The sequence below is a fragment of the Coregonus lavaretus genome (genome assembly GCF_964263955.1).
Source record: "Coregonus lavaretus genome assembly, contig: HAP1_SCAFFOLD_777, whole genome shotgun sequence".
Taxonomy (NCBI): domain Eukaryota; kingdom Metazoa; phylum Chordata; class Actinopteri; order Salmoniformes; family Salmonidae; genus Coregonus; species Coregonus lavaretus.
The window spans coordinates 32,501-54,274 of record NW_028161507.1 but is presented as its reverse complement, the minus strand read 5'-3'; the positions used below and the strand labels follow the sequence as shown (position 1 = coordinate 54,274).

Genomic DNA, 21,774 nt, shown 5'->3' with positions numbered 1-21,774 from the left:
CCCCTGGGGAGAGAGATGCTACCCCTGGGGAGAGAGGAGCTGTTACCCCTGGGGAGAGAGAAGCTGCTACCCCTGGGGAGAGTGATGCTACCCCTGGGGAGAGAGATGCTACCCCTGGGGAGAGAGGAGCTGTTACCCCTGGGGAGAGAGGAGCTGCTACCCCTGGGGAGAGAGGAGCTGCTACCCCTGGGGAGAGTGATGCTACCCCTGGGGAGAGAGATGCTACCCCTGGGGAGAGAGGAGCTGCTACCCCTGGGGAGAGAGGAGCTGCTACCCCTGGGGAGAGTGATGCTACCCCTGGGGAGAGAGATGCTACCCCTGGGGAGAGAGGAGCTGTTACCCCTGGGGAGAGAGGAGCTGCTACCCCTGGGGAGAGAGGAGCTGCTACCCCTGGGGAGAGAGGAGCTGCTACCCCTGGGGAGAGAGGAGCTGTTACCCCTGGGGAGAGAGAAGCTGCTACCCCTGGGGAGAGAGGAGCTGATACCCCTGGGGAGAGAGGAGTTGTTACCCCTGGGGAGAGAGAAGCTGCTACCCCTGGGGAGAGTGATGCTACCCCTGGGGAGAGAGATGCTACCCCTGGGGAGAGAGGAGCTGTTACCCCTGGGGAGAGGAGCTGTTACCCCTGGGGAGAGGAGCTGCTACCCCTGGGGAGAGAGGAGCTGATACCCCTGGGGAGAGAGATGCTACCCCTGGGGAGAGAGGAGCTGCTACCCCTGGGGAGAGAGATGCTACCCCTGGGGAGAGAGGAGCTGTTACCCCTGGGGAGAGAGAAGCTGCTACCCCTGGGGAGAGTGATGCTACCCCTGGGGAGAGAGATGCTACCCCTGGGGAGAGAGGAGCTGTTACCCCTGGGGAGAGAGAAGCTGCTACCCCTGGGGAGAGTGATGCTACCCCTGGGGAGAGAGATGCTACCCCTGGGGAGAGGAGCTGATACCCCTGGGGAGAGGAGCTGATACCCCTGGGGAGAGGAGCTGATACCCCTGGGGAGAGAGGAGCTGATACCCCTGGGGAGAGGAGCTGTTACCCCTGGGGAGAGAGGAGCTGCTACCCCTGGGGAGAGTGATGCTACCCCTGGGGAGAGTGATGCTACCCCTGGGGAGAGAGATGCTACCCCTGGGGAGAGTGATGCTACCCCTGGGGAGAGAGATGCTACCCCTGGGGAGAGAGGAGCTGTTACCCCTGGGGAGAGAGGAGCTGTTACCCCTGGGGAGAGAGAAGCTGCTACCCCTGGGGAGAGAGGAGCTGCTACCCCTGGGGAGAGTGATGCTACCCCTGGGGAGAGTGATGCTACCCCTGGGGAGAGAGATGCTACCCCTGGGGAGAGTGATGCTACCCCTGGGGAGAGAGATGCTACCCCTGGGGAGAGAGGAGCTGTTACCCCTGGGGAGAGAGGAGCTGTTACCCCTGGGGAGAGAGAAGCTGCTACCCCTGGGGAGAGAGGAGCTGCTACCCCTGGGGAGAGAGGAGCTGTTACCCCTGGGGAGAGAGGAGCTGCTACCCCTGGGGAGACAGGAGCTGTTACCCCTGGGGAGAGAGGAACTGCTACCCCTGGGGAGAGAGGAGCTGCTACCCCTGGGGAGAGAGGAGCTGCTACCCCTGGGGAGACAGGAGCTGCTACCCCTGGGGAGAGAGGAACTTGCTGATGTTTCGCAATATGCCATGGCCGTCTCAGTCACCAGGTCTCAACCCAATTGAAAACAACCATCAACAAAACACTAAATTATGGAATTTCTTGTGGAAGAATGATGTCACATCCCTCCAATAGAGTTCAATATATATATATATATATATTTTTTTTTTTTTTTTTTTTAAACCTTGACAATAAACATTTTAATGAACCACAAACACTTGATGTTTAGGGATGGCACACACATAGGGAGACAGTTTGCGTTCCTTCTCACATATGCACCTAGGAAGATGTAGTGTTTCTCAACCTGTCATTTTACATAATGTTGCAAGACACATACCATCAAATGAATCCATAGACTTTTGTCCATATTTACAGAAGGCTGTCATTTCACAAATTGTTCCTATATTGAAAGGACATAGGGAAAATAAAGTCAAACATTTCAATACAAAATAATAAAAACAATCACAGCATTACTCAGTCTTAATGTATTTTAACCATATTAACCTGTTTAATCAAATTGTTTTCATTTGGAACACTAAATCAGAACTACATTTGGAGTTCCAGACACTTGTAGAATGTATGCCAAGGCACATTGTAAGAGCTATAAAGAGACAGGGAGTGGGAGAGAGAACAGGTAGATCCTGATATGGAAATGAGCAGAACAAACTAAAGGAACTTTCCACCACCGAATGATCATTCCAGACTCTACTTCTATTGAGAGACATATAAAAGGTAAGACTATGATTGTTATGTGTATTAATATAGTTGATGATATTGTTATGTGTATTAATATAGTTGATGATATTGTTATGTGTATTCATATAGTTGATGATATTGTTATGTGTATTCAAATTGTTGATGATATTGTTATGTGTATTAATATAGTTGATGATATTGTTATGTGTATTAATATAGTTGATGATATGTTTTGTAGACAGTGTTATAATAGGCCTACTCTCCTTAAAATGTTTTCAATATAAATTAGATGCGTGGGGTGAATTCGTTCTGTTTCCATCTGTGTGCCCCAGGGTGATCGCTCCTACACTATCTAGAATCTAAAAGGGTTCTTTGGCTGTCCCCATAGGAGAACCCTTTGTAGAACCATTTTTGGTACTAGGTAGAACCCTTTTGTGTTCCATGAAGAATCCTTTCCACAGAGGGTTCTACATGGAAGCCAGAAGGGTTTTACCTGGAACCCAAAAGCGTTCTCCTATGGGGACAGCCAGAGGACCCTTTTGGAACTCTTTTTTCTAAGAGTGTACTGTATCATAGGTCTATAGACTTGTCTTCTCAAAACAGGCTTAAAACACAACAAGCAACAACATTTTCTCTTTCTAATCTACTGTTAACTCTTTTCACTCAGGAACAGTGGCGGCTCCTGAAAACATTCTCAGGAGGGGCAATTTTTCTGATGATTTAGGTGACCTACACACATTTTTAAAAAGATATGTCCAGCAACAACATGAAGACAGGGGCAGCATATAAGTCAATACCAGAAGCATTTATTGACTGATCTCAAAAGTGTTGGCTTACAAAAGCAAAATAAGTTATCACAGTAAAAATAATCAAGGGTGTTCTTTCACATTCCTCAACACTGCATAAACAATATGTATGGCTTTGTAAAAATGAACAACCATATTCTGGCCAATTGTATAGATTTGTAAATATGAACAACCATATTCTGGCCAATTGTATAGATTTGTAAAAATGAACATGAACAGATTTTTTATTTTTTTGAATGGCAGTACCTTTCAAACATGTCTGCTTGCAGTAAGGTAGCACTCACAAGGTGGCCAGAGAAAGAGAACCTTTCTTTGGTGTGATCCAGGATGGTGTTGCAGACCTCTTCAGACAGCCTCTGCTTCTCCTCTTCTCTCAAAGCTGTTCTGGGTCTTTTGGCTCCTGTTGCTTCTTGCAGCTGCTGTTGAGAGGAGTCCCTGAAGGCAAACAGACCAATGTGTTTGTTGGCTTTGTACAGTATTGTTGTCTATGTGATGCACAGGTATATGCAATGTATCCATGTATAGTACAAATACTTCAGTTCCACTTAAAATGGGCAGGGATGCATAAAGTCTTTAGTGTTTAAGTTAGCCTTTGTGTCTCACATAGCCTGGATGTTCAGCACAGTATACAGTGGTGCTCATAAGCTTATGATCCCATGCTAAAGTTGACTAAAAAGAGGAATAAAAAAGAAAAGAAAATTGGTGTCCTTAAAGGTTGGATTTTCCAACTTTTTTAATTAAGTCATTAAGATCAATTTCCAAAAGATGATTTTTTTATTTTTTTATTCCTCTTTTTAGTCAGCTTTAGAATGTGTTCATACACTTATGAGCACCACTGTACAGTACACATAGTATATAAAATAAGATAGATTACACCACTGGCCATATATAATGACAATAATGTAATTTCAAACACAAATGCAGTCTCCTTTCATGCATACATTTTCAAATAAAGCTCTGCTTTGAGAAAGATCGAATGATATTGTTTAATCTTTATCTTACCTTATGGCCTGCACACTGCTTGCGAAGCTGTCGAGGGCACGTTTGATAAAGACAGCATCGATGTCCTTATTCTGTAGCTTCTGGTACGGTGGGCTGGTCAAATGAACCCAATGAACCCGTCCGGATGGCTTCAAAACATTCTATGAGGTCGTCTCGATTCTCGTAGACAGTGTTCACGACTCTGCTGTTGCTAACCTCATCGTTGTGGCGGCGGACAGCTAGCCTGTATCCCTCATCCAGTTGAGTGGCAATATTCACTCTCACCAAAGCAGACAATCTCAAACAGCTATCAATGTGGGTCTTTGACAGCTCATTTTTCTTAATCTTTTCTGAAAGATGGTGCATGTCGGTTACACCAGTCGCTGTCCAAGCGTTGCTGTCTGCCGTTCATGGTTACGTTACGTTACGTATGACGAAAGCGCGTAAGTGCAAGCCCTCAGACACCCATAGAGAATGTATTGAAAGCTCAGAAATTTGAAAAAAAAATATTTTACATTAGAGGCTATGAGAGACTTCTGGGCGATTTTCAACCTGACTGAAATCGCCCCAAAACGGGCGGGGACATTTGAAGCACGACTTTAGCCTGATTGGACATTTAGTGGCTGGCAGATCAGACGTGAACACTGAACTACTGTTGCCATGATATAATTGATTAGAAAAAAAATCCCTTCCTTTTCCCGTTTGGCAGTGCGTCGCCCATATCGCCCTATTGAACACACCGCCCATGCTCAGGAAGGTATGTTGTGTGAAAGAGAGACAAATAAATACTGTGGAAAGACTAACAACAACTTACACTTCCTCAAAACAGGTTGTGTGTGTTCATTAGTGCCCACCGTAGCAAAACGTTTGGCAACAGAAACCGTTTAGGTCACGTTGTACAGCGTTTGGAGTAAACTGTTTATGCAACATTTTAAAACTGTTGGCTGCGGTGTAAACTAATGAATACGACCCAGGTAGTAGCCTACAACTCGGCTGTTGATGTCTGCCTCATGCTGAAACCTGAACTTAGCCTGAGGGGTGTACTATGATGCTAGCTAGATATACTGGTTTTCTAAAGCTAGCTTCAGTTAGCTTGACATTCCAGCTCAGGCCTCACCCATAAGAATACACAGAGTGCTAGTCATCAGGAAGGTGCTCTCTCAGCAGAACAGTAGATATCTCAATGACTTGACATGTTCTGGTTGTGAATTCAGGCTACAAGGTGAGAATCATGCCAGGAATGATTGTAAAGTGTGTAGAGAAATTAAATGTATGGTGTAATTCTAGTACAGTGAATGTATGTAAAACACTCAGACCTAACAGTCTACTTCTACTGAGACAGGTTTGTGTCAGTTTAATCATACAAAATGGTGCTAACTGAACATGGGCAAGTCAAATTCAATATATCAATATTCAAGACTCAACCTTTGCAGAATCAGAATTACCTTTATTCGCCAAGTACATTTGCATGTACATATGTAGGATCTTAATTTGAGCCAGTTTGCTACAGCAGGAAAATATTCCTGCAGCAACAGGAAGTGTGAATTATAATTAATGGACATTTTTGTAGCGGTTGATACATTTTAATTAAGCGAAACTCAAGTCTGGCATTTCTAAGTGGAAATTACAAACTTCAGAAGCCTTTTAAAACCTCAAATACACTACAAGTTTTACATTTCCTGCATTGCGGGAAAGTTATTCTGCAGTGGGGGGTGATCAAATTAAGATCCTACATCTGTACACATAATTCTACATGGTGATAGTGACAGACAACATTTAGAGACAGAATACAGACAGAAGAGTTTACACAAATGTCTGTACAACATTATACACAACTAGGAAGAGTGAGCATAGAGCTATAAGATAATGAACAGTGGATATACAGATATACAGTACAGTGGGAATACAGTTGATATACAGATATACAGTACAGTGGGAATACAGTTGGTATACAGATATACAGTACAGTGGGAATACAGTTGGTATACAGATATACAGTACAGTGGGAATACAGTTGGTATACAGATATACAGTACAGTGGGTATACAGTTGGTATACAGATATACAGTACAGTGGGAATACAGTTGATATACAGATATACAGTACAGTGGGAATACAGTTGATATACAGATATACAGTACAGTGGGAATACAGTTGGTATACAGATATACAGTACAGTGGGAATACAGTTGATATACAGATATACAGTACAGTGGGTATACAGTTGGTATACATATATACAGTACAGTGGGAATACAGTTGATATACAGTGGATGTCCACATGTACAGTACCAGTATAAATATATCTAAGAGAGATGAACAGAGTGCTAATGCAGTATAGTTCAGTTATTTAGTGTACAGTTCAGAGATGGCTTGATGTGGTGAGCAGCGTAGAGTGTATAGTCCTTTAGTCTCTATGGACCAGATGGTAGTGTACAGTTCAGAGATGGCTTGATGTGGTGAGCAGCATAGAGTGTATAGTCCTTTAGTCTCTATGGACCAGATGGTAGTGTACAGTTCAGAGATGGCTTGATGTGGTGAGCAGCATAGAGTGTATAGTCCTTTAGTCTCTATGGACCAGATGGTAGTGTACAGTTCAGAGATGGCTTGATGTGGTGTGCAGCATAGAGTGTATAGTCCTTTAGTCTCTATGGACCAGATGGTAGTGTACAGTTCAGAGATGGCTTGATGTGGTGTGCAGCATAGAGTGTATAGTCCTTTAGTCTCTATGGGCCAGATGGTAGTGTACAGTTCAGAGATGGCTTGATGTGGTGAGCAGCATAGAGTGTATAGTCCTTTAGTCTCTATGGGCCAGATGGTAGTGTACAGTTCAGAGATGGCTTGATGTGGTGAGCAGCATAGAGTGTATAGTCCTTTAGTCTCTATGGACCAGATGGTAGTGTACAGTTCAGAGATGGCTTGATGTGGTGTGCAGCATAGAGTGTATAGTCCTTTAGTCTCTATGGGCCAGATGGTAGTGTACAGTTCAGAGATGGCTTGATGTGGTGAGCAGCATAGAGTGTATAGTCCTTTAGTCTCTATGGGCCAGATGGTCGGTTGGTGAGGGCCACAGCATGGGGAAAGAAACTGTTCAGATGGGGGTCTATAACATCCAATCACATAGGTTTACAGCAGCTAACAGTTGCAACATCATTGCTATTAACTCAAACTGCCTTGGTTTAGATAAAGACATAATCTCTGTACAGATGTAGGATCTTAATTTGATCACCCTGTTGCAGCATAACTAAAACGTGTAGTGTATTTGAGTGTATTTAAGCTTTAAAAAAGGTTTCTGAAGATGATCAATTGCACTTTTCTATTATAAAATTAATCATTCATTATAATCCACATAATAATTCAAATGTCCTGTTGCTGCAGGATTATTTTCCTGCTGTAGCAAACTGGCTAAAATTAAGATCCTACATCTGTAGCAATACACCTCTCTTTGATGTACATGGCTATACCAGGCTTGACTTTTGACCATTTGACATCTTTTATTTACTGTTGTTTAGGCTGGTTGAATGAGTTGCCTATAAAAGCTACTTCATCTGCAAGAGAACAGGCGGCTGCACCAGCGACTGTAAGAAGTTATGTGATTTCCTCATATGAACGTGAAAGTAAGTTTGCAGCCTACACAGTTACACAATGGCTGTTGAAACTGTGGCACATATTTCTCGGTAACATTAGAAGTCGGATAAATGTGTTGATATGTAGGAAAGACGGGCAGACCCTGGTAAGTCTAGGCTAAACTACAAACTATTATAAGGTTAGGTCGACGTCAGACATTCAATAGTCAGAGTAGGTTTGAGCTATGATCACAGAGAGTCCCAACAGCAGAGTCCCGACAGCAGAGTCCCGACAGCAGAGTCCCGACAGCAGAGTCCCGACAGCAGAGTCCCAACAGCAGAGTCCCAACAGCAGAGTCCCGACAGCAGAGTCCCGACAGCAGAGTCCCGACAGCAGAGTCCCGACAGCAGAGTCCCGACAGCAGAGTCCCAACAGCAGAGTCCCAACAGCAGAGTCCCAACAGCTGTCCTATCATTTCTCTTCATTATTTCTCTTCATATGACAAGGATTAAAAAGGATTTGCCTGTAGATTGTCGCTTTGATTCATGATGATGACTGCTGGCTAAGATTTTGAAAAGTATGATGTTGACATGATCAGTCCAATCAAAGCTACTGTAGATATAATGTGATTTGACGTCATTTTATCTGTGACTCTGTGGCAGCACCCAAGGGGCTTGTATTTTCTAGCTCTACCCTTAGACTTGGCAGTGACGTAGTGTCCCCATGAGTGACAGAACACTGAGCCAATCACGGCGCAGCACTCCGTATTTTCTTCTGGCTTGCCCCACCACCACAGAAAGCACTGAGCTAAGCTGAAACACCTGCATTTTGGAGCTGCCTTACTCAAGAAAACAAAAAAGAGACCATGTTTGTATGCGGCTATATTAACTCAATTATATATATTTTTTTTTGCATTTTTTGCAAACTGATATGTGACACGTATTAATGCCAAAATAACATGCAAAACAGGAAAGGCCACCTGCCCTTAATGACGGGTCGCTGGTTGAGAGAATGCCAAGAGTGTGCAAAGCTGTCATCAAGGAAAAAGGGTGGCTATTTGAAGAATCTCAAATATAAAATATATTTTGATTTGTTAAACACTTTTTTGGTTACTACATGATACCATATGTGTTATTTCATAGTTTTGATGTCTTCATTATTATTCTACAATGTAGAAAATAGTAAAAAAATTAAGAAAAACCCTTGAATGAGTATGTGTTCTAAAACTTTTGACCGGTAGTGTATATATTTTTTACATTGTTAGCAAACTGATATGTGACATGTATTAATGCAACAATAACATGCAAAACAGGAAAGGCCACCTGCCCTGAATGACGGGTCGCCACTTGCTGAGGTATAGACCTTGATCTGCTTTACACAACAACAACAAAAACTGTTTTACATTATAACCTAGCCTACTTTAAATAATATAACATCTCTTTATTGTTGCAAAAAACCTTTCTGTATAGATCACTGATCCCCCCCAGATCAATCAAGCCTGTTTTAGCCCTTCTGTCTACATTCTCAGATACGTTTAGAAAAGAACAGATTCAAAAATAATAAATGGCCGACTTTGAATGAATACAAATAAGTGTGAGACATGGCCTTGTGTTGCTGCACTGTCTATAACTACCTTAAAAAACAGTGACTTATTATTATTATTGACAGTTACCATGGAGAAGATATGTCACAACTACATGTTCATGTGATTGCATTAAATCACCTGACTGTTTCGATATGTCTGTTAGTAAATGTTTTATAAGAGATAATTAATAAATGATAACAATTCACATTCAAGAATTACTGTGTTAACTACAACCAACATGTTGGATCTCTGTTTAGGGGTCAGTGGTCTAAAATGAGTCTCTCTGGGGAGAGGGAGGAGGGGGGCCCTGCCTCTAAAATGAGTCTCTCTGGGGAACATGACACCAAAGCTAAGAGGTGAGATGACAATTTTGTTTAAGAATTATTAAGAGTTTATTTCATAAATGCTATTTCCACAATTTTTCACATGTGTTTTTTAATCAGAAATGGTTGCTTATGGGTACCTTCAATATTACTGTTCTCAGATGTTTAATTAATAGATTTTAGATGTGTATAATTTTTATTGCAAAACGCTATATATCCATTGTTTAGCTGAAATTGAATGTTCGTATCCTGTATATTTGACTGTATTATCTGGTTGTCTCACCTAGCTATCTTAAGATAAATGCACTTACTGTAAATCGCTCTGGGTAAGAGCATCTGCTAAACAGGTGGGGCTCTGCCCTGAATGACAGGTCGCCACTGCTCCAAAGCAATTACATGTTGCACAGGAACCACTGACTCGCTGCATGTTTCTATTATCAAGACACCTGCTGGTACCTCTTAACTGGTTAGGACAGCTCATGAGGTGTCCTAAATATCTGCCAACTAGGTGGGACACTTATGAATAAAGAGGCTTCATGCATAGCTTTAATTTATATCCATAAGAGTAGGACTAAAACGGCTTTATTCTCAGCACTTATACGACTCATTTTCTACTCTGAGACGCTTTTTGGATATGGGCCCAGATCTCAAAATATTGTAACGACCCAGTATTAAATGAGTCTGTCTGGGGAGAGAGAGGACCAATTTTTCTACTCTGAGACGCTTTTTGGATACGTGCCCAGATCTCAAAATCTTGTTTTAAAAAACGATTTTCTTTTGTTTGACATAATAAATAAAATAATATTACTAATGTACCCGACTTTAAAGACTGGGTGTAGTTTATTGTGTGGCTCTGCTCATGTCCGCGTTCTGGAACTGTCCGCGTCCCCGTACAGAACTGTCTGCGTCCACGTACGGTTTGGCGCCAAGCATATTGTCCAGTTACGCGCAGAGTGGGCTGAGGTGATGTTGGGGAATAACGACGGAGTTCGTTACAGTGTTGAGACGCCGAAGTTTATTGTTCAATTTGCTTTTTTTGCGTAATGGTCAGTGACAGTATGAGTGTAGCCAGATCCTTTTCACTCGCTATCCTTGTTTCATCTTGTGGTTCACCGGATTCGTCATCATCCTCGAGGGATAGACGAACGACCTGCTAGCTAGCCAAGCTAGTCGGTACAGCTAGCTAAGATAGCTACTCTACCAGCAGCATCCTAGTTATCCTGGCTACCACTACATCATCACCGGCTGCCTGCATTTCTTGTGGACCGATGGAGCTCCCCGGTTGTTTCTTCCACCTGTTAAATCCCATGGAGGGCTTCTTCCTCTCTCGTTAACGGATGCTGGCTACCTACCATCCCTCTGTCCGGTTCTCCTCTCTTCACTAGATGGACGGTAACTTTAGTGTTTAACCCCTCTGTGTCCAAGGACTGAACTTTTTGAATATTATTTTCGGGGCGCCTCAAGTTACATTTTTTACAACGTTTATTTCTGATAAAATTAGTTCATTGCATCCGCCATGGAGCCCAGTTTCATAAAATTACCTTCCGTCCCTGGTTATGAAGTAATCGCGAAAAAACTGGCCTTCTGTTTGGGCATTTTCCACCCTACCAGCTCCTATTAGTTCTATTGAGCTCCGTGACACCGACTCGCCTTCAGAACGTTCTATTCCCAGTCCATTGTTCTGCGTCACAATGCCAGCTTCACTAATTGTTATCAATGAGACCTGCCTGCGTTAACCCTTTAGGTTCACCTCAGGTAACTTATTATTAACAAGGTTACGGCTACTTGGTGAGCGTTAACCCTGTAGGTTTACCTCAGGTAACTTATTATTACCAAGGTTACAGCTACTTGGTGAGCGTTAACCCTGTAGGTTTACCTCTGGTAACTTATTATTACCAAGGTTACAGCTACTTAGTGAGCGCTAACCCTGTAGGTTTACCTCAGGTAACTTGTTATTAACAAGATTACGGTTACTGGGTGAGTGCGCTCACTGTTTACCTGAGTACATGTTGTGGTGAGCCACAGTCTAAGCGGTGTTGTCTGGCGCAAAGCCATCAAACGTTAAACATTTTCTGGTCATGGTTAAACATATTTGTTTTAAGAAAAAAGTGTACAATCTAAACAAAACGCATGTCCCTGTCCTCTTTTTCAAGATGTGGCAGATTTAAACAGCCAGAAGACATTTTTTAATTAAGAAATAACCATTTTTCTGATGACTTGTTGTTTCTAAATGGCTGCTGGGTAATTTGATATGCAATTGGGTGATTGTTGTCTTATCGGGTGGTATAGCTAATGGATTTATAGATCTGACGCAGTTGCTACCTCAGATTATGAGCCTAGCAAGTGTCATATAGCTCAGTTGGTACAGCATGGCGCTTGCAACGCCAGGGTTGTCGGTTCGTTTCCCACGGGGGGCCAGTATGAAAATGTATGCACTCACTAACTGTAAGTCACTCTGGATAAGAGCGTCTGCTAAATATGTAAATATAAATGTAAAAAATGTCATGAATGAGTTATGTAGTACCCATAGATGGCCAAAGGGAGGCGCAAGAGTGCTATAAACCCAAACTGCTTTTTGCCATATAAACCCTAAACCTAACAATCAATCAAATGTATTTATAAAGCCCTTTTTACACCAGCAGATGTCACAAAGTGCTATATAGAAACTCTTACCCTACTTATAACCTATTTTAGCCGTAACGCCTAATTCTAGGGTAGGGTAGCCTAGAACACTTTTAGAAACTATTTTAGTAATAATATTATCTTAGTAAATACAATTATAGTATTAAATAGTGTTTTGATTATTTTGTTGTTATTTTATTATATGTATAATAGCAAGACAGAACACTTGATAAATAAGACACATTTGTTTTGTTTTTTTCAAATGTGGTTTGAATTGGGTGACCTAGTAACCTCTGTGTGAAAGTCCAGCAATTGGCGTGGGGCAGGATTGAGACTGATCTAATACACTTTATTTCTCAGCTGCCTCACCAATGTCTGTACGTGAATTAATAACTTTTAATTGCTAAATATTTCCAATAGATGGCAGCATAAGACCACGAAGCATCAGTTATAGGCTACAAGCAGCAATATGATTGACATAAAATAGCATGCAACCAAATACTATATGTCCCATGATTTTCTAAAATGGTCACTCATTACTTTAGTTAGCTATATATCTCGTATTAGGCCTGTGATGCTTTTGGAAGAGCAATTAAATAGTGACTATAGCAGGTGTTGAACCCCGGGTAAATAATCACTAGTCAGATGCTCCAACCTCAACCCTAGTATACATGCATATTAAAACATGATCTTAATATCTGATATTGGGAGTAAACAACCTCGGAATAGAAAAGACAAGAGTGCGTCTTCCAGCCTGCCAATAAATTACCTCATGCAACCCTCCCAGTTAGCAAATGTACCTCAACATGCCCCTCGCTTGTGCTAGAAGGCAGAGTGCTCGCTGCTGGTTGATGAATCTGACAATGAATGGACTAGGAAAATACGTTTTTCTCGACCAGAGGTGACTGAATTAATGTTCAGGCTTATTGCTAATTGTTATATTAATGAAGTATAATTTCAAAACATGACCATAAAAACAGGTAATAATAAACATGAATCATCATTATATTATTTCACAGTAATCTGTTAAATGCTTTTTCAGTTGTTCCTCTTACGTTAGCAGTGTGGAAAGGGACAGTAAAAAGCGTGTGCAGGAGTTTTCCTGTGAGGGGGAGTGGTGGTGTATCCAGGGAGAAAACTAAACTAACCTTCTGAAATGTCATTTGTGGTCTTATGCTGCTATCTATTGGAATTATTTAGTAACTGCAGTAGTACTGAATTAAGTATATCCTTACTAAAGTAGTAATTACTCAGAATTTCAAAATATGACATTTTCTAGTTCATTTTACCACTTACAACCATAAAATAAAAATGTATAGCATAACAAACAATGAAACTGACATAAACCAAAAACACCATACATTTAGTTAACAATATATATATATATATATATCGAGTGGCGCATCAAGTAGCAGCAGGGATGTGTTGTGTTGATTCATTTAGACAGAGAGAAGTGGAGAGACAGAGGAGAGAGAGAGAGACAGAGGAGAGAGAGAGAGAGACAACATTATTAATGCCATCAATAATACCAATAATGATATAAATCAGTCACACCAGTGTGTAATGCATTATGAAAACATTTACAGATTTATACAGACAGTTAAGAGAATAAATGATTATAATTTTAACTTTATAAGACAGTCTTACAATACTGTAGGCATTAAAACAGATGTAATATTAATATCCTCTGTGATATTTCTAGATTCAGATGAGCGTGCTGTGATTCTTCAACGTGAACTCAAATCTAATCTAAAGAAGAAGTTTCAATGTGTATTTGAGGGAATCGCTAAACAATGAAACCCAACACTTCTCAATAAGATCTACACAGAGCTCTACATCACAGAGGGTGGAACAGGAGAGGTCAATAATGAACATGAGCTGAGACAGATTGAGACAACAACCAGGAAACAAGCAAGACCAGAGACTGCAGTCAAATGTAACGACATCTTCAGACCCTTAACTGGACAAGACAAACTTATCAGAACTGTGCTGACAAAGGGAGTCGCTGGCATTGGAAAAACAGTCTCTGTGCAGAAGTTCATTCTTGACTGGGCTGAAGGAAAAGCAAATCAGGATGTCCAATTTGTATTTTCATTCCCTTTTCGGGAGCTGAATTTGATGAACGGGGAAAAACACACTTTGATTAAACTTCTCAATCACTTCTCAATGGAAACAAAAGAATCAAGGATCTCCAACTACGACAAGTACAAAGTTCTGTTCATCTTTGATGGTCTGGATGAGTGCCGACTGCCCCTAGACTTCCAGAAGAACAAGATCTGTTGTGACGTCACAAAGTCAACCTCAGTGGATGTTCTGCTGACAAATCTCATCAAGGGAAATCTGCTTTCCTCTGCTCTCCTCTGGATAACTACCCGACCTGCAGCAGCCAATAAGATCCCTTCAGGGTGTGTTGACCAGGTGACAGAGGTACGAGGGTTCAATGACCCACAGAAGGAGGAGTACTTCAGGAAGAGATTCAGTGATGAGGACCTGGCCAGCAGAATCATCTCACACATAAAGACATCAAGGAGCCTCCACATCATGTGCCACATTCCAGTCTTCTGTTGGATTTCTGCAACAGTCCTTGAAAACATGTTGAGTGCAGACAAGACAGAAGAGATGCCCAAGACTCTGACTGAGATGTACTCACACCTTGTGGTGTTTCATACCAAACAGAAGAATGAAAAGTATCTTGGGAAAGAAGAGACAGGTCCACACTGGAATAAAGAGAGCATTCTGTCACTGGGAAAACTGGCTTTTCAACAGCTTGTGAAGGGCAATCTGATTTTCTATGAAGAGGACATGAAAGAGGCTGGCATTGATGTCAATGAAGCCTCAGTGTACTCAGGATTGTGCACACAGCTCTTTAAAGAGGAATGTGTGCTTTACCAGGACAAGGTGTACTGCTTCGTGCATCTGAGCATTCAGGAGTTTCTGGCTGCTGTATATGTGTTCCTCTCATTCATCAACAACAATGAGAATCTAATGGCCGAACCGCAAGTTACTGAAGTTACTGTCTACAAGAGTGCTGTGGATAAAGCCTTACAAAGTGAGACAGGAAACCTGGACCTGTTCCTCCGCTTCCTTCTGGGCCTCTCACTGGAGTCCAATCAGAAGCACTTACGAGGTCTACTGACAAAGACAAGAAGCAGCTCACAGAGCCATGAAGAAACAGTCAAGTACATCAAGGAGAAGATCAGGGAGAATCCCTCTCCAGAGAGGTGCATCAATCTGTTCCACTGTCTGAATGAACTGAATGACCATTCTCTAGTGGAGGAGATCCAAAGCTACCTGAGATCAGGACGTCTCTCAGAAGTCAAACTGTCACCTGCACAGTGGTCAGCTCTGGTCTTTGTGTTGCTGACTTCAGAAAATGAGCTGGATGTGTTTGACCTGAAGAAATACTCCAGATCAGAGGAAGGTCTTCTGAGGCTGCTGCCAGTGGTCAAAGCCTCCAGAGCTGCTCTGTGAGTACATAAAATGACATTTAAGTACTAATCATCAGGAAGAAATATTCAGTTTAGAGAAATATATCTATTATAATATGTATATAATGTATAATATTACATTGAAAAACTTACTGAATCAGTGCATTGGTGTTCACATTAGTATAACAATATGACCATGCAATTCTAGGAGACGGAAGATGAATCTATATGTTGTTTAAGAGAATAAACCAACTGCATCTGCCATTGTCCTTCTACACTACTGGTTTTAAATTAGCAGTGTGTTTGTGAAATCATGATGATCTCTCTGTCAGGCTGTCAGGCTGTGGAGTCACAGAGGAAGGCTGTGCTTCTCTGGTCTCAGCTCTGAAGTCAAACCCCTCACACCTGAGAGAGCTGGATCTGAGTAACAATGACCTGAAGGATTCAGGAGTGAAGCTGCTCTCTGCTGGACTGGGGAATCCCCACTGTAAACTGGAGACTCTGAGGTCAGTATTCCTGTAGTTGGTCAACAAGTGATAACTGCTCACCAGATCCACATGTGTTTACCAGGCACACATAGTCCACACCATATGTGTTTGGACAGTGATGCTTACAGTTTTACATTTGGTGCTATGCTCCAGCATTTTGGATTTGAGATATAATGTTTCATATTAGGCAACAGTACAGAATGTCTCCTTTTATTTGAAGGTAATGGTGAGAGGTTAGCATGTTTTGTTGTAGCCTCTGTAACTTTCTCACCCGTTATTATTCATGATTCATTCATGATCCTTCTCAATCATGGCATCATCAGGATTACTTTAGTAGTGTTTAGAAACATGTTATCTACTCACTTAGAAAGAAAATGACTCAACACCAACGAATAGCAGTGTGGTTTTAATATGATTTGACTCTTTGCAGGCTGTCAGGCTGTCTAGTCACAGAGGAAGGCTGTGCTTCTCTGGTCTCAGCTCTGAAGTCAAACCCCTCACATCTGAGAGAGCTGGACCTGAGTAACAATGACCTGAAGGATTCAGGAGTGAAGCTGCTCTCTGATGGACTGGGGAATCCCCACTGTAAACTGGAGACTCTGAGGTCAGTATTCCTGTATCACTCAATGAACACACACACACTGGACACACACACACAGGACACAAACACACAGGACACACACACACACACACACACTGGACACACACACACACACACACACACACACACTGGACACACACACACATACACACACACTCTGGACAGACACACACAAACTGAACTCACACACACTGGACACACACACACACACACACATATTTATTTAGTAGTGTTTAGAAACATGTTATCTACTGTTAATAATGATACATTAATTAATTTATATACAGTACCAGTCAAAAGTTTGGACACACCTACTCATTCAAGGGTTTTTCTTTATTTTTACAATTTTTAAATTGTAAAATAATAGTGAAGACATTAAAACTATGAAATAACACATATGAAATCATGTAGTAACCAAAAAAGTGTTAAACAAATGAAAATATATTTTATATTTGACATTTTTCAAATAGCCACCCTTTGCCTTGATGACAGCTTTGCCCACTCTTGGCATTCTCTCAACCAACTTCACCTGGAATGCTTTTCCAACAGTCTTGAAGGAGTTCCCACATATGCTGAGAACTTGTTGGCTGCTTTTCCTTCACTCTGCGGTCCGACTCATCCCAAACCATCTCAATTGGGTTGAGGTCGGGGGATTGTGGAGGCTAGGTCATCTGACGCAGCACTCCATCACTCTCCTTCTTGGTAAAATAGCCCTTACACAGCCTGGAGGTGTGTTGGGTCATTGTCCTGTTGAAAAACAAATGATAGTTCCACGATGCCCAAACCAGATGGGATGGCGTATCGCTGCAGAATGCTGTGGTAGCCATGCTGGTTAAGTGTGGTTAAATTCTAAATAAATCACAGACAGTGTCACCAGCAAAGCTCCCCCACACCATCACACCATCACACCTCCTCCTCCATGCTTTACGGTGGGAAATACACATGCAGAGATCATCCGTTCACCCACACCGCGTTTCACAAAGACACGGCGGTTGGAACCAAAAATCTCAAATTTGGACTCCAGACCAAAGGACAAATGTCCACAGGTCTAATGTCCATTGCTCGTGTTTGTTGGCCCAAGCAAGTCTCTTCTTCTTATTGGTGTATTTTAGTAGTGATTTATTTGAGCCAATTCGACCTTGAAGGCCTGATTCACACAGTCCCCTCTGAACAGTTGATGTTGAGATGTGTCTGTGACTTGAACTCTGTGATGCATTTATTTGGGCTGCAATTTCTGAGGCTGGTAACTCTAATGAACTTATCCTCTAAAGCAGAGGTAACTCTGGGTCTTCCATTCCTGTGGCGGTCCTCATGAGAGCCAGTTTCATCATAGCGCTTGATGTTTTTTACGACTGCACTTGAAGAATCTTTCAAAGTTGTTGAAATGTTCTGTATTGACTGGCCGTCATGTCTTAAAGTAATGATGGACTGTCATTTCTCTTTGCTTATTTGAGCTGTTCTTGCCATAATATTGACTTGGTCATTTACCAAATAGGGCTATCTTCTGTATACCCCCCTATCTTGTCACAACACAACTGATTGGCTCAAACACATTAAGAAGGAAAGAAATTCCACAAATTACCTTTTAAGAAGGCACACCTGTTAATTGAAATGCATTCCAGGTGACTACCTCATGAAGCTGGTTGAGAGAATGCCAAGAGTGTGCAAAGCTGTCATCAAGGCAAAGGGTGGCTATTTGAAGAATCTCAAATATAAAATATATTTTGATTAATTTAACACTTTTTTGGTTACTACATGATTCCATATGTGTTATTTCATAGTTTTGATGTCTTCACTATTATTCTACAATGTAGAAAATAGTAAAAATAAAGAAAAACCCTTGAATGAGTTGGTGTGTTTAAACTTTTGACTGGTACTGTATATATACATATATGAATAGATATGGCAGGTTTCAGGACACTGATGTATCTGAAATTGTTGAAAGAATATATTTTCACACCACAGAATAGCAGTGTGGTTTTAATATGATTGTACTCTTTGCAGGCTGTCAGGCTGTCTATTCACAGAGGAAGGCTGTGCTTATCTGGTCTCAGCTCTGAAGTCAAACCCCTCACACCTGAGAGAGCTGGATCTGAGTAACAATGACCTGAAGGATTCAGGAGTGAAGCTGCTCTCTGATGGACTGGGGAATCCCCACTGTAAACTGGAGACTCTGAGGTCAGTATTCCTGTAGTTGGTCAACAAGTGATAACTGCTCACCAGATCCACATGTGTTTACCAGGCACACATAGTCCACACCATATGTGTTTGGACAGTGAAGCTTACAGTTAAAAATGTGGTGCTATGCTCCAGCATGTTGGATTTGATATATAATGTTTCATATTAGGTGACAGTACAGAATGTCTCCTTTTATTTGAGGATATTTTCATACATATCTGTGTTACTGTTTAGAAATGAAAACATTTGATGTGTCTAGTTCTCCCATTTGAAAAAGTCGTAATAATTTGGACATATTCACTTATATTGTATTAAAGTAGTCATAAGTTTAGTATTTGGTCCCATATTCCTTACCTGCAGTGATTATATCAAGCTTGTGATTCTACACACTTGTTGAATACATTTGCAGTTTGTCTTGGTTGTGTTTTAGATGATGTTTTTACCAATAGTAACTGAATGGTGAATAATGTCCTGTCATTTTGGAGTCACTTCACTTGTATTGTCAGTAAGAATAGAAGATGTTTCTGAACACTTCTACATTCATGTGGATGCTACCATGATTATGAATAATCATGAATGAATCGTGAATGATGATGAATGAGAAAGTTACAGAGGAACAAGGATCATACCCCCTCTGTTGGTAATGGTGAGAGGTTAGCATGTTTTGTTGTAGCCTCTGTAACTTTCTCACTCATTATGATTCATGATTCATTCATGATTTTTCTTAATCATAGCATCATCAGGATTAATTTAGTAGTGTTTAGAAACATGTTATCTACTCACTTAGACAGAAAATTACTCCAGTCATCATCCACCATTCAGTTACTATCGGGCAAAACATAACCCAAAACACAACCAAAACAAACTGCAAATGCAACCAACGAGTTTGGGACCAAATACTAAACTTTTGACTACTTTAATACACTATGAGTGAATTTATCAAAATACTTATGACTTCTTCAAAAGTGGGGGACTAGATACATAAAGTGCTTTCATTTCTAAATGGTGAAACAGATATGTATTCAAATACCCTCAAATAAAAGATGACATTATATACTGTCACCTCATATGAAACATTGGATCTGAAATCCAAAATGCTGGAGTACAGAGCCACATTTAAAATGTTAGCTTCACTGTCAAACTAGATATGGTGTGGACTGTATACTCAATACAATCTAAATCTGATACTTCACTGTCTGTCTTTTGACTGATACTGCTTTTTAAACTGCTCTGGTCAGTCTACTCAAATATTTGTACTTTATATTTTTCTATCTACAAGTAATACTTTGATAATTTGTTATTGTTAATAATGATACATTCATTCATTTATGAATAGATATGGCAGGTTTCAGGACACTGATATATCTGAATATGTTGAAAAAAATATACTGCCACTATTTTCACCGCCAAAGAATAGCAGTGTGGTTTTAACATGATTTGAATCTTTGCAGGCTGTCAGGCTGTCTAGTCACAGAGGAAGGCTGTGCTTCTCTGGTCTCAGCTCTGAAGTCAAACCCCTCACACCTGAGAGAGCTGGATCTGAGTAACAATGACCTGAAGGATTCAGGAGTGAAGCTGCTCTCTGCTGGACTGGGGAATCCCCACTGTAAACTGGAGACTCTGAGGTCAGTATTCCTGTAGTTGGTCAACAAGTGATAACTGTTCACCAGATCCACATGTGTTTACTAGGCACACATAGTCCACACCATATGTGTTTGGACAGTGAAGCTTACAGTTTTACATTTGGTGCTATGCTCCAGCATTTCGGATTTGAGACAAAACGTTTCATATTAGGCAACAGTACAGAATGTCACCTTTTATTTGAGAGTATTCATACATACCTGTTTTACCCTTTCAGAAATTAAAGTACTTTATGTATCTAGTATTAAAGTAGTCAACAGTTTAGTATTGGGTTCCATGTTCCTTGCCTGCAGTGATTACATCAAGCTTGTGACTACAAACTTGTTGAATGCATTTTCTGTTAGTTGCTAACATGATTTTAATAATCATGAATGAACCGTAAATAATGATGTATGAGAAAGTTTCAGAGGGACAAAGATCACCCCCCCCCCCCCCCCCCCAGATTACAGGACGATGATACTCTATATCTGAAAATATTATAAAATACACTGCCACTCTATTTTCACCACCTAAGAATAGTAGTGTGGTTTTAATATGATTTGACTCTTTGCAGGCTGTCAGGCTGTCTAGTCACAGAGGAGGGCTGTGCTTCTCTGGTCTCAGCTCTGAAGTCAAACCCCTCACACCTGAGAGAGCTGGACCTGAGCTACAATCACCCAGGAGACTCAGGAGTCCGACTGCTCTCTGCTGGACTGGAGGATCCACACTGCAGACTGGAGAAACTCAAGTATGTAGAGGGTTTATGTCAATGTTCATATCAGACATGTTGGAGTTATCAGGCTAGTTAAGACAAACATTCTGACCACCACTTGGACTAAGTTATATAAAGACTGTGTGTGTGTGTGTGTGTGGGTCCAGTGTGTGTGTGTCCAGTGTGTGTGTTTGTGTGTGTTGGTGTATGTGTGTTTTGGTGTGTGTTGGTGTGTATGTGGGTCCAGTGTGTGGGTCCAGTGTGTGATCAGTATCAGTACACAAACTGGACACACACTGGAAACACACACACACAGACACACACACTGGACACACACACACACTGGACACACACACACACACACACACTAGACAAACAAACACACACTAGACAAACACACACACACACACACTGGACCCACACACACAAACACACACACACACACACACACACACACACACTGGACACACTCAAACGCTAGACACACACACACACACACTGGACACACACAAACACTGGACACATACAAACACAAAT

The 21,774-nt window shown here is 41.4% G+C and overlaps 1 pseudogene across 1 annotated transcript in view; it reads left to right on the top strand.

Moving 5' to 3' along the window:
* The window catches only part of LOC311120611 (NLR family CARD domain-containing protein 3-like), a 32,942-nt pseudogene that overhangs the window by 8,238 nt on the left and 2,930 nt on the right, over positions 1-21,774 (top strand). The window contains exons 2-6 of the transcript in view: positions 13,913-15,677; positions 15,971-16,070; positions 18,790-18,905; positions 20,357-20,530; positions 21,100-21,273. The product of the transcript in view is annotated as an NLR family CARD domain-containing protein 3-like (transcript). The remainder of the gene's footprint in view (positions 1-13,912; positions 15,678-15,970; positions 16,071-18,789; positions 18,906-20,356; positions 20,531-21,099; positions 21,274-21,774) is intronic.